Raw genomic sequence first — 13082 nt, forward strand, 5'->3', positions numbered from 1 at the left:
GCTTATTCCAATAGGAACATCCAACTTCAATGGATCTCCATTGGTTCATAAAGGAATTTTTCCAGCCTGATTTGCGGAATCCAAAGGCTGAATGTAGGCCTTCTTTTATAAGCTCTCTCACAGGTTTAAAAGAAATTACGAATGCTCAGTTGTGTATGAACATACACTTATTTTAGTAGGTAAACATGAAAAGGGGTAGACTAAAACATATTTAGAAGTTGAATAAATTCAGAGTACTGGGTGGGATAGTATTGATTTATAATCCACTGGGCACATGAAAATTCAAAGTTCAATTTTTTTATTGCTAGAGAAATTGTAAAATTAACTGTCATATAAAGAATAAATAATTATTTAAACTAAGCAGGTCATAGAGCTGTGGTGGCACAGTGGTTACAATGCAATACTGCAGGGCTAACTCACTGCTCACTCCAGGAATTCAATTCTGAGCAGCTCAAGGTTGACTCAGCCTTCCATCCTTCCAAGGTCAATAAAATGAAGACCCAGCTTGTTGAGGTCAATATGTTGACTCTGTAAACCACTTAGAGAGGTCTGAAAAGCCCTGTTAAGCGGTATATAAGTCTAAGTGCTATTGCTATTGCTATTGTTAATTAGAAATACATATACAAATCTCAATTTTTTTAAAAAAAATTGATTTATATGCCGCCCTTCTCCGGAGACTCAGGGCGGCTTACAATGCGTTAAGCAATAGCCTTCATACTTTTGTATATTTATACAAAGTCAGCTTATTGCCCCCACAAACTGGGTCCTCATTTTACCTACCTTAGAAAGGATGGAAGGCTGAGTCAACCTTGAGCCTGGTGAGATTCAAACTTACAGTAATTGCAGACAGCTGGTGTTAATCACAATGCTTTTAGTCTGCTGAGCCACCAGGCCCCTTTTTTGCCTTGTTTTCATTCATTTGCTCATGTAGTGTGTTTCCATAATGTTCCTCCTGTATGGTAATGTTATATTCTTTGCAGCATTCATTTACATATCCTAGTATGTTTGTATGTGTGTTATGTATATATACACACTCGTATACATACAAACACACACTCATTGATTCATATCTAACAGATCTTTTGTGATGAATTAGATGTAGCTGAAGAACATTTATTTTGTGGAATGAAAGCAGATTTCTCTCTCTATGCTTGTCCACAATTTTTTCCATATTTGATGCATGCTGATTTTTCACCTGTCAGGGATAGTGAAAGAGATAATGATTTTTTAATCCTACATGAATTTGAATCAATAAATACAGAGATTTATCTGTCGAGCAGTAAATTAATAGGCATGGTTTACATATTGGATATGCAGTGTAAAGGGCCATAGTAGAGAAAATCAGTTTATGTTTTTTGTTAAAAATTAAATTTTGAAATTAGTTTTTTGTGGCTGAAGGAGATTATTTTAATTTATTATTTAAATTTGATCCCAATCTTTCTACTTGATGATGATGTTGTCCATTCAGTCGAGTCTGACTCTTGATGATTTTATGGGCCAGGTCTCTCCACATATTCCAATCTTGCACTGCTACTCTGGCTGGTGTTAGCTTTGATAGTATCCAGCTTTCGTGTTCTTTGGTGGCCTGGTTTCCTTTTACCACTAACGCTTCCAAATATAATTGCTTTCTCCAGTGAATTCTCCCATTCAATATGACCAAAGTAAATGAGATGCAGTTTTGTGACTTTTCCTCCTAGTGACATATTTGGTGTTGTGCACTCCAGTACTTCATTGTTAGTCACCTTTGTTGTCCAAGGAACACACAGGATCCTTCTCCAGCACCACAAATCAAATGAGTCGATTTTCTTCCTGTCTTGCTTATTTAAGGTCCAATTTTCACAATCATAGGTAACTACGGGAATACAATACAGCGGACTAAATGACATTTGGTTGCCAGGCTGATGATCTTTGCTTTTTCATATTAGATTCATGTTCCTTTTTGCTGTGCGACCCAGTGCAATCCGATGTTTTATTTCTGTGCTGCATTCACCACTTTGAGTAATCTGTGAACCTAGAAAAGTGAATTTTTCTATGCATTCTATCTCTTCATCGTCAATTTCTATTCTGATGTTTCCATTCTTTGCTGTTCTAATGAACTTGGTCTTTTTGATGTTCAGAAACAGACCAAAAATTTCACTTTCTTCTTTGATTTTCATGATCAGATGTTCCAGGACTTCTTTGGTTTCTGAGAGATGAGTAGTATCATCAGCATATCGAAGATTGTTGATGTTTCTTCCTCCAAACTTTACACTGATTCTTCAAGATCTAGCTTCCTCATGATCATTTTGGCATACAGGTTGAATAAGAAAGAAAAAAGAATGCAACTTTGCGTTCATTTTAAACATTCGATGTCTCCATATGGTGTTCGCACAGTGGTCTCCTGATTTGTGTACAGTGATTTCACCATCTTGACCAGATATGTTGGTAACCCCAGGTCTTGTAAGGTACTCCATAGCTTCTCATGATCAGCACAATCGAAGGCTTTCTTGTAGTCGATGAAGCATATGTAAATGATCTTTGATATTCAAGTGATTTTTCTGCAATCTAGCACAGATTTGCAATATGGTCCCTGGTGCTATGACCCTGCAGAAGGACATCTTGTAATTCCTTTTCTATGGTTGGTGCTAGACGTTGTGGTATAATTTTAAGCAGAATCTCGCTGATGTGAAGTATGGGAGAATTATGTGATAATTGGAGTGATTTTTAGAGTCAGCCTTTTTCAGCAGTGGAATGAACACTGAGCGTTTCCAGTCCTGTAGCCATGTGTTAGTTTCCCAAATTTTCTGGTATGCAATACTTACTGGAAATTCCCAAGTACTCTAAATAGAATTCCTAGTCTGCAGGTTTCTGGTCACAAATTTACAATAGGGCAATCCCTCAGTCTTAAAATCTAAGATGATCTTCAGTGGTTTCGTCCCCGTTCCCCCCCCCCCCGCCCTCCGGGAACAAAGACTGTTACACCCAGAATATGGCCATAGTTGGTTTTTTTTGGTATTATTTTTTATTATACATTTTCTTTTGTTATATATCACATTTCCATTTCTGCAACGACAGTGTGCTGTCTGTATTAAATCTCTTTTAAATACACACACCGTTGTACACCTTAATTATAGCCATTATTCTAATAATATATACAATATAATCTTCACTTCTGGTCATTCTATACAATTTAATCTGTAATCAAATGTAATCCAATAATAATAATAATAATAATAATAATAATAATAATAATAATAATAATAATAATAATACGGGCTGGCAGCAACCAGTATCAACCATTAGCACCAGTCAATGGTATTTGTGATGCATTTTTGAATGTTCAGTTGACTGAATTTCATGTTTAATGAATAAAGATAATAATAATAATAACAACAATAACAACAGTAACAACAACAACCATCAAGTGCCAGCAACCCGAAGCCTACAAATACCTGGGCATACTGCAGCTGGACAACATCAAGCATGAGCAAGTGAAAAATGTGGTCAGCAAAGAATACACTCAAAGGGTCAGGAAACTTATAAAAAGCAAACTGAATGGCGGTAACACCATCAAGGCTATAAATACTTGGGCCATACCCGTCATCAGATATACTGCTGGGATCGTGACTGGACACAGGCAGAGCTGGACAGCCTGGATAGGAAAACAAGAAAACTGATGACCATACACTATGCGTTGCACCCGCGTAGTGATGTTGACAGGCTATATTTGCCCAGAAAAGCAGGAGGCAGAGGACTTTTGTAAGTGAAGCAGACAGTCGAAGAAGAGAAGCATGCTCTGGAAGATTATGTGAAAGACAGTGTTGAACCAGCTTTGATGGAGGTCAACAAGAGGAAGCTGCTCAAAGTGCAGCAAACCAAGAATCAATATAGGAAAACAGCGATGCAAACTCGGGCTGACAGCTGGTGTAATAAAGCACTGCATGGACAGTTCCTTGAAAAGATCCAAGGAAAAATAGATAAGGAAAAGACCTGGTTATGGCTGACCAATGGAACATTGAATAAAGAGACAGAAGGCCTGATTCTTGCAGCCCAAGAACAAGCCATCAGAACAAATGTAATCAAAGCCAGAATAGAAAGATCTGCTGATGACCCCAAATGCAGACTCTGCAAAGAAGCGGATGAAACCATTGACCACATACTGAGCTGTTGCAAGTCAATAGCTTAGATTGACTACAAACAACATCACAACACAATCGCTCAGATGGTCCACTGGAACTTGTGTCACAACTATCATCTGCCTGTAGCAAAGAACTGGTGGGATCATAAGCCTGAAAAACTGGTCGAAAATGAGCATGCAAAACTGCTGTGGGACTTCTGAATACAGACTGACAAAGTTTTAGAACACAATACCCCTGATAACACAATTGTGGAGAAGAAAAAAGTGTGGATCGTCGACATTGCCATGCCTGGTGACAGCAGAATCGACGAGAAACAACTTGAAAAAGTCACCAGATATCAGGACTTGAGAATAGAACTGCAGAGACTCTGGCATAAACCAGTGCAGGTGGTCCCAGTGGTACTCGGCACACTGGGTGCTGTGCCTAAAGACCTAGGCAAACACTTAAAAACAATTGGCACTGACAAGATCACCATTGGTCAGCTGCAGAAGGCCACCTTACTGGGATCTGCTCGCATAATACGCCGATACATCACACAGTCCTAAACACTTGGGAAGTGTTCGACTAGTGATTTGTGATACGAAATCCAGCATGATTATCTTGTTTGCTGTGTATACTGTCATTTTTGTGTATATAATAATAATAATAATAATGTTTATAATGTTATACTTATCTATATATACATTTACCTCTATTTTATTAATCATCCTTAATTATAAATTTACTAACTTCTGCTTCTGTTTTCTAACCATTTATAAAACAAGTCCCATGTTAAATAATACTCAAATTTGTTTTTACTTCCTTGGTTTATCAACTTGAGACCTACATCTTCAAAACCAGCCCAAAAGAATTCCCCAAACGCAACAAGGAATTGACAAGATTGTATCTTTACGTCAATAGTACAGTAGGACTAAAAACAGGTGCCTCAGTGCACTTAGCCAGTTCTACCTCCCTAATGTACAATGTACTTGGCTGTCAATATACAGCTGATGAGAGAACAATCTGTCCATCTGAATGGATTCAGAAAGGCCCCCAACCTTCAGACCATCAGTTCTATCCAACGGAAACCCAATGTGCTTCCTACTGCATTTATGCTGTTAGAAACACTAGATACTAGTTGTGATACCTCAGTGAGGATATAAAATCCTGAACTGCTTGTGACTGGGCAAATTCCTTGTGAAAGTTGGAAACTCACAAAAAGGTTATAGTACAATAACCATTCCCCTATACCACTCCAGCTACTCAAATACTCTAGCGTGCACTCAAAGTTATCAAACTGTCACATGGACCATCTGATTAGCAAGATAAAATGTCTGTGGTCTAAGAAACACCACCTCCCAGGACATTAATTCTGGCCTGCTGAAACATGAAGAAGCCTGGGAGACAGCACTGGGATAGTTGAACTTCCCTGTAGTCTCTGTGAAATATATTAAGTCAGTGTTTTCACATCAGGGTTAGGTTATTAATAGTACTGTATATGTTTTATTAGAAACTGACCTGTCACTATAAGTAGGATTTTTAGATAGTCTTCTACTCTCCCCATCTGCTACTGCTGAATAAACTTCTTGCTGGTGGCTTACAGTGAAGATTAAGACTCTTGTTCCTTAGTAAGACCACACCTGGAATACTGCATCCAGTTTTGGTCACCACATTACAAAAAAGATGTTGAGACTTTGGAAAAAATACCAAGAAGAGCAACTAAGATGATTAAAGGCCTGGAGACCAAAACATATGAAGAACGGTTGCAGGATTTGAGTTTGGCTAGTCTAGAGAAAAGAAGGACTAGGAGGGACATGATAGCAATATTCCAGTATTTGAGAGGCTGCCACAAAGAGGAGGGGGTCAAATTATTTCCCAAAGCACCAGAGGGCAGGACAAGTAATAATGGATGGAAGCTAATCAAGGAGACAAGCAACCTGGAATTAAGGAGAAACTTACTATCAGAGAGGACTATTAATTGGTGGAATAGCTTGCCTTCAGATGTTGTGGGTGCTTCATCACTGGAGGTTTTAAAGAAGAGATTGGACAGTCACTTGTCTGAAATGGTATCTCCTGCTTAAGCAGGGGGCTGGACCAGTGGTGGGTTCCTCCCGGTTCGGTCCGGTTCGACCGAGCCGGTAGCGGTGACGATATGACGTCACCGAACCGGTTCTCCCCCCCCCCCCACGTTATTCTTACCTTTTATTTGGTCCCACCCCCAATCTATTGCTGCCTCCTGAGTCCCTGCTGATGACTAGAGGGAAAAAAACTGTTTAAACTCTTGCCGCGGGACTTCAAAGGGCCGTCCTACAGCTGATCAGTGTTAAAAGCAAACAAATGAGTCAGGTCGTAAGTGCAAGGACCTTCCAGAAATGACTGATCAGCTAGCCACGCCCACCTAGTCACATGACCTCCAAGCCACACCCACAAAATAAGCCACGCCCACAGAACCAGTAGTAAAAAAATTTAGAACCCACCCCTGGGCTGGACTAGAAGACTTCCAAGGTCCCTTCCAGATCGATTCTGATTCTGATTCTGATAAGGAAGAGTTGCCCATTTCTTTTTCCCCATTCTTCTTAGAGTGAATTTCTAATAAATGTTTGTCATAGAAATTCCAGTTTGTATTTCATGCAGATTCTATTTTGTAAGAACATATAGTGCATGGGAATTAACTAATTTGTATATTCATTCATCTTTAGTTGTTCAGTTAATTTGAGTGATGATTGAGATCAAACCAGGTTTAGTTCCTATCTCTTTTTCTACTCCATTCTGTCCTTATCACGGGTCACCACCTAGGGTTTGTCAACTATCCTTATCATCCAAGTCCCTTTCACCTAATATAGGGAGAAATGTGCAAATGCTCGGATAGCCATAGTAAGGTCATCTCATAATATTATCAAATGCTATATTTTGGCTGCCACAGTATGATTTACACTGCTTTCTTTATCACTTTATGTAACAATTTGAAGTATATAACCAGTAACCTTGCTGGATTCGGAGCTCTTTTGCATTAGTTTGATCAATACCCAGTGATTACTGTAGTTGTGCATGTCAATAAAATATATTTTGTTTTATCTTTCTTGCCTATTAAATAAATGCTTTATTTAAGTGGGCATTTTGTCCTCCTTTGAGTGGGGATTTTTTCCCAAAGCACCAGGAATATTTAAACAAATTTCATCCATCTATAGTTGAAGGAGTCTTCTCTTACATTCCTTAGTACAGTATATACGCCTTAGTGCCCTGTTTTTCTCCTTTTTATCTAAAATCTTTCATAGGTTTGTCCTTTTATAATTGGGCTGTTCATCTAATCAACCGTGGTCTCACCGATCCATTTCAGTCAACATCCAAGCAGATCATTCAACTGAGTCAGCACTGTCTTGGGTATTGAATGACACTGTGATGGCTAAGAGCCAGCACTTTTTCTCAGAGCTAGTGCTGTTATTTCTGCCTGCAGCATTTGATGTTCTTGTCCATCAAATAATGCTGATGAGGCTATAATCCCCGGGCATCACTAGCAATGTTTTGTCTTGGCATCAGTTATGTTTTACTGGCTATTGTTTTTCAGTTATTCTAGACTGAGTGCATTTCACTGTGTTCCATCTTTCTACAAATGCTACCTAAGGTTCTGTTATTTTTTTTCTGTTTTCGCTTGTACATATTTGGTTAGCTAATCACATAATTAGGCCTTAAATACCATAACTCTATTATCTATCATCCATTACCTATCCCAGTTCCCATACCAATACAAATTTTTCTATGCAACCCAATCAACAGGATAGAACTTTTTTCCATTCCCTTTTTGTACATTGCCTTAACTTGTTGGTGTACATTTCAGGACTTAGGCTCTCATTTATGGAATACTTCCTTCCTACTCCACATAACCTTGGATGCATTTCATATTGAAAATGTATTGATTTGTAAAACAGATATTTGGTGGCAGTGGTTGTGTCCAGATGTTGCCAATAGAGGCAGGACTGTTGTGCTGTAAATTTTGTTAGGAAAGTAGGTAGGATTGTTATAATTGTTGTTTTTAATGTAACTGTAAATATCTAATGGTATATATTTAGTTTATTACTGTTGTGTAACTTATAACTGCTGTTTTGTTTTTATTTATTTTTATTATTATTAAATCCCTGAAAGGGAAGCTAGCTAGTACAGTCATGCATGGCTTTAAGCTAAGGAAGCTCCAATGACTTTCCTGTTTCCAAATTCTAAAGATACAAATTTTCTCAATGATTGGAAGGGCTCCCATCAGTCATGGTGGCCTAGGTGCACCATATTTTCTTAAGTCAGCACACTTTATAGTTATCAAGTTGTAGTCTCCCACTCTATCTCTCCCTGCTAATTATTATTTCAGTGTTTTTCCCCAGCTATTCACAATGCTCCACTCTTTCCTGTTTTCTGATGCAGCTTTTAAAACCGAGCTTAGTAGAACCAGCCATTGAAATGTCTTCCTCATTAAACCCCAGTCTCTCTTGCAGTTCAAAACAAACCAGATTAAAGCCACAAGATGTCAGAAGGTGCAGGGAGGGTTTCTAAACTTTTTTTTCTCCACCTCTCCACCTCCCTCTCTGTGCAATTCTCCACAGACTGTTTCCATCAGAAGCACAGAATCAAAAGTTTAATCTTATAATATGATTGCAGTAAGAAAGAGATAGGCAGCCACTTGGTGGTGCAGCATACTTCTTGCTATTTATTTACATAAAATAGTTGTGTAAAATAGTTGTCTTCTACTCACAGGGTGTGCTGGTGATTCTCCTTTTCATGGAATTTACACAGCTTGAGGACACCAAAACTGTGACTCATAGGAGAGAAAAAAAAGTCTATATGGTAATATGGTAATAAAAAGGTCTATATGGTAAAGTCTATATGGTTACTAGTTTGAAGGAGGAGGAATTGTCAAACAGATTAAGACTTCAAAGTATTTCAGATTACCAGCAGTAACATGTTGATTAAGACTGCATTGAATCATAGAAAAGGCACTATGTTTATTTGTTAAAGATGCTTCAGTAAGAAATACAGGACAGAGGCATGTCCATGACACTCTATTGCAGTTCCACGGAAAGGATCAGAGTCTGTAGTCTTCCATTTCAGAACAAATTTTCTAACCTCCACTATTGTGTGTATTAGCCAACTTCTGCAGTATATAGTTCTGCTTCATTCAATTTCTTTCCTTCATGACTGCCAATCTGTCAATGCTGCTATCAATTTGCAATTGCTATTAGGTTTCCTGGCTGTGGGAGTCTGCCAAATTGGGATTACAGGCATTTTGAGTCTCTAATCTATTTCTGCTCTACATATTAATTTCCCACACTGATTAGCAATCTTAATACATATTATTATTTATTTGAATAATCTGTTTTGTATGTATAGCAGCAACAGAAGCATACCAGTCACTGGCATAGATTGGGCATCTTAATACATATCTGTAGGAAATTCAAATTGATATTCACTCTGAGGTCACACACAGATTACCAATAATGGTAGATTAGTTAACATTAATTGTTAATAAATTATTCAGTAGCTTGTAAAAAATTCAATATATAAAGCATAATTTGTGCTGCCTTCTCTTAATAAATAGATTCTAAAATTTGTTTTGTGTGTTGAAATATTGCAAAGATAAGGCTCTCTTCTTCAGTGCACCTGAAGAACATTTTACCTAGCCTTCTGTTTTACATCTTAACCCAGACCTATCTCAGATAGCCCTCCAATATCAATAGTTTAGAACAGGGGTGTCAAATCTGTGGCCCACGGGCCGGATACGTCACATGCTGGCCACACCCACGCCTGGTTTAGCGAAGTGAAAAAAAGTTGTGATACATTATGTGATGATACCATGACGATGTGAGTTTGACACCCCTGGTTTAGAAGAAAGTCAGTAAAAGTGGCCTGCCAGGAGACATTTGAAGATAAGAAGCAATGATTGCATTCCAAATGAAAAAGACAGTATTTGCATATTCTGTAATTTCTGAAGCCATAGTCACACCACAAACTAAGCAAAAACCTGGTTTATAAAATCACAGAGTGTAGGTTTGCACAACAGTCAGGGGTAAGCAACATTTTGGTAAATGAGGCATACTAGTTTTCTTGGGTTGAAGGCTGCAAACTGGATGGGAACACATTATACATGTATGTGAAGCTTAATGGGGAAGGCAATAGTTTGCTTTTCTAAAACTTTGTCTATTTTAGGCCTTATATTACAGTTTTCATGTTTTTCAACTCCAGATGTCAGGAGATTATATCTCTTAGCAGTCATGATTAGTGGGGCTCAAAGGATTGCAAAAAGCTTTCGGGCCTTATGCAGTTGGGTCACTTACCCTGATAATAAACCAAAACGAGACTATGCTTTGGTTTAGCATAATGGGTAAACTCTACTTATCACAGTTCCTTACTTCATTTTCAATTGTTTGTTAGTTTGTTAGTTTTAAATGAATATGCTGCAAAAGCAAGACAGAATACCAGGTAGAATTTTCTTATCTCTTTGCTGCCATCTAATAATTATTTAGATCAGGAATGTCAAACTCGCAGTGTCACGTTGTTGTCACGTGACTTATCACGACTTTTCCCCTCTTTGCTAAAATGGGGGTGGGCAAGGCCAGCGCATGACACATCCGGGTCACGGGCCGCTAGTTTGACACCCCTAATTTAGATTAACAGGTCAGTAATTCTGCAGACCTAATATACAGAAAGGCAACTTGTACTTGTTTCATGACAAGAGTCAATCTAGTACCTTGAAAATTGTTGGAAATGCTTGAAAATTTCTTGCAGCTTCTGATATGGCAGTCAGTTTTTGTCAGTTCAAATGCCACAGGTTTGATCTGGTGGAGAGAGAAGTTAACTGTTTAAATGGATTCTGCTATGTCTTGTGAATGGACTATCTTAAGATAAATTATTTTTAGGTAAGTTTTTAGAATTCTAAGCTGTATTGTATAAATATATTGATACTCAAAAAAATTCTCTATTATAGAGATAGTTTACATAATATTTAATATTCATAACTTGTTTGTTGGTTAGTTTTTCATCTCAAGTAAACATGCATAGAACTTAGCTAAAAGAGTTAATTCATCTATACTAGTCATATGGAGATATCAATAGCTACCTTTATTTAATTATGTATCTGTAGCTTTAGTCTGCTGCACCTCGTGGCGCAGCAGACTAAAGCACTGTTATTAACATCAGCTGCCTGCAATTACTGCAAGTTCAAATCTCACCAGTCTCAAGGTTGACTCAGCCTTCCATCCTTTCTAAGGTAGGTAAAATGAGGATCCGGATTGTGGGGGCAATAAGCTGACTTTGTATAAATATACAAAAGTATGAAGGCTATTGCTTAACGCATTGTAAGCCGCCCTGAGTCTCCGGAGAAGGGCGGCATATAAATCAAATAAATAAATAAATAAATTATTATTTATCCAAAAACATCTAAAAACTACAGAGCTCCTCTATAAAAGGTCCGAATGACATTTCATATGCCATTCGAGGTTTCACTGGTGTAATAATCACAATGAAATCCTATAAACTGGATGTTTTCTTAAATGACTGTTTAGATGAATTGCCAGAAAGAACATAAAGACTGTAAAGGATTTCAGCAAAATTATAGTTACAATTATTATTGTTCATTCCTTAGACTCTGAGGGAATTGGCTCTTAATCTCAGGCCCAATTTCTATGTCCTAGCATGGGCTACATTTTGGTGTGGTTTGCTTGTGGCTGTGCAACCTGTTATATCTCTGCTAACAATGGAAAGAATGCCACTATTGTTTCCTTACAAATGGAAACATAATAAGAGTGAATGCAAAAAGCAACAGAGAGGTTAATTCTTGAAATATGCCTGGAAATGTAACTTTCAGAATTCTGATTGAAAACTTTAGTTTGCTTTATTGTCATTGCACTTTGTACAACAAAATAAATGCCATCTTCAATGTACATTGTAACTATAAAAATAAAACAGAAACACACATCCTTCGCATTCTAAACAATTGAATTGAAAACCCCTGATATTGCATTAATATTATACTATACAATAGAATTCAGTATTGTTACTGCTCTGGGATAGGAGCTGTTTTTCAGCCTATTTGTCCTTGTTTTTATTATCCTGTACTGTCTGCCAGATGGTAATAATTAAAAAAAAAAGTGCCCAGGATGAGATGGATCTTTAAGAATGTTTTGAACTTTCATAAGGCAGTGGGAGCTATAAAGCTCTTCCAAAGAGGGAAGAGGTCAACCAATGATCCTCTGGGTAATGATATTAACCTCTGGAGTGCTGTCCTATCTGCCACGGTGTACCATACACAAGCGCAGTAAGTTAAAATACTCTCTATAGTTCAGCGGAGAAATGATAATGAACAAAATTTGGGAAGTGGAATGCAGCTTTATGTTGAAGAAAAGTCACAAATTGCACTTATGTGACCTCTGGATACCGTGACAGAAATCTGAGCTGGTAGCCAAGCATATGGATTGTGATCACTTGACCATTGAGATGTTGTGAGGGCTGGTTGTACGTACCACTTGTTCGGTTCTGTCATAAATTTGAACTATCACTAAATGAGTGGTCATTAACTGAGGACCACTTGTAAAGCCTGCATGAGAATAAATAGAATGCTTAACTAATGGTTCAACCCTCGACAGAGCATCAGAGGTGTGAACTTTCTTTGGTTGTTTAATGCATTGATGGATAAATGTAGTGGTTCATTGATGGAATATTTGTAGTGACATTAAAGATTATGGGCCTGTTATGTGATGGGCCTGCTTGCTTAGCCAGACTCTGAACTGAAGCAGGGGTTGACAGGTTTTATCCTTACAACTCCAGAGTTAACAGGTGGTTGAGGCTCAGAAAGAACAGGACTATCTGGATGATAAGCTTGTAAGTCTGGAATGGTTAGGCAATCAACTCTCCTCTCTTGCAAATGCACAACCACGGGCTAAGTCAGCTGAAGTAGAAACCCGAACAGAAAAAGACTCCCAGCCCTCCGCAGACAGAAAGCTCAAG

Source organism: Pituophis catenifer, unplaced genomic scaffold (genome assembly GCF_029215685.1).
Source record: "Pituophis catenifer annectens isolate HBS135680 unplaced genomic scaffold, rPitCat1.0.hap2 SCAF_8, whole genome shotgun sequence".
NCBI lineage: Eukaryota > Metazoa > Chordata > Lepidosauria > Squamata > Colubridae > Pituophis > Pituophis catenifer.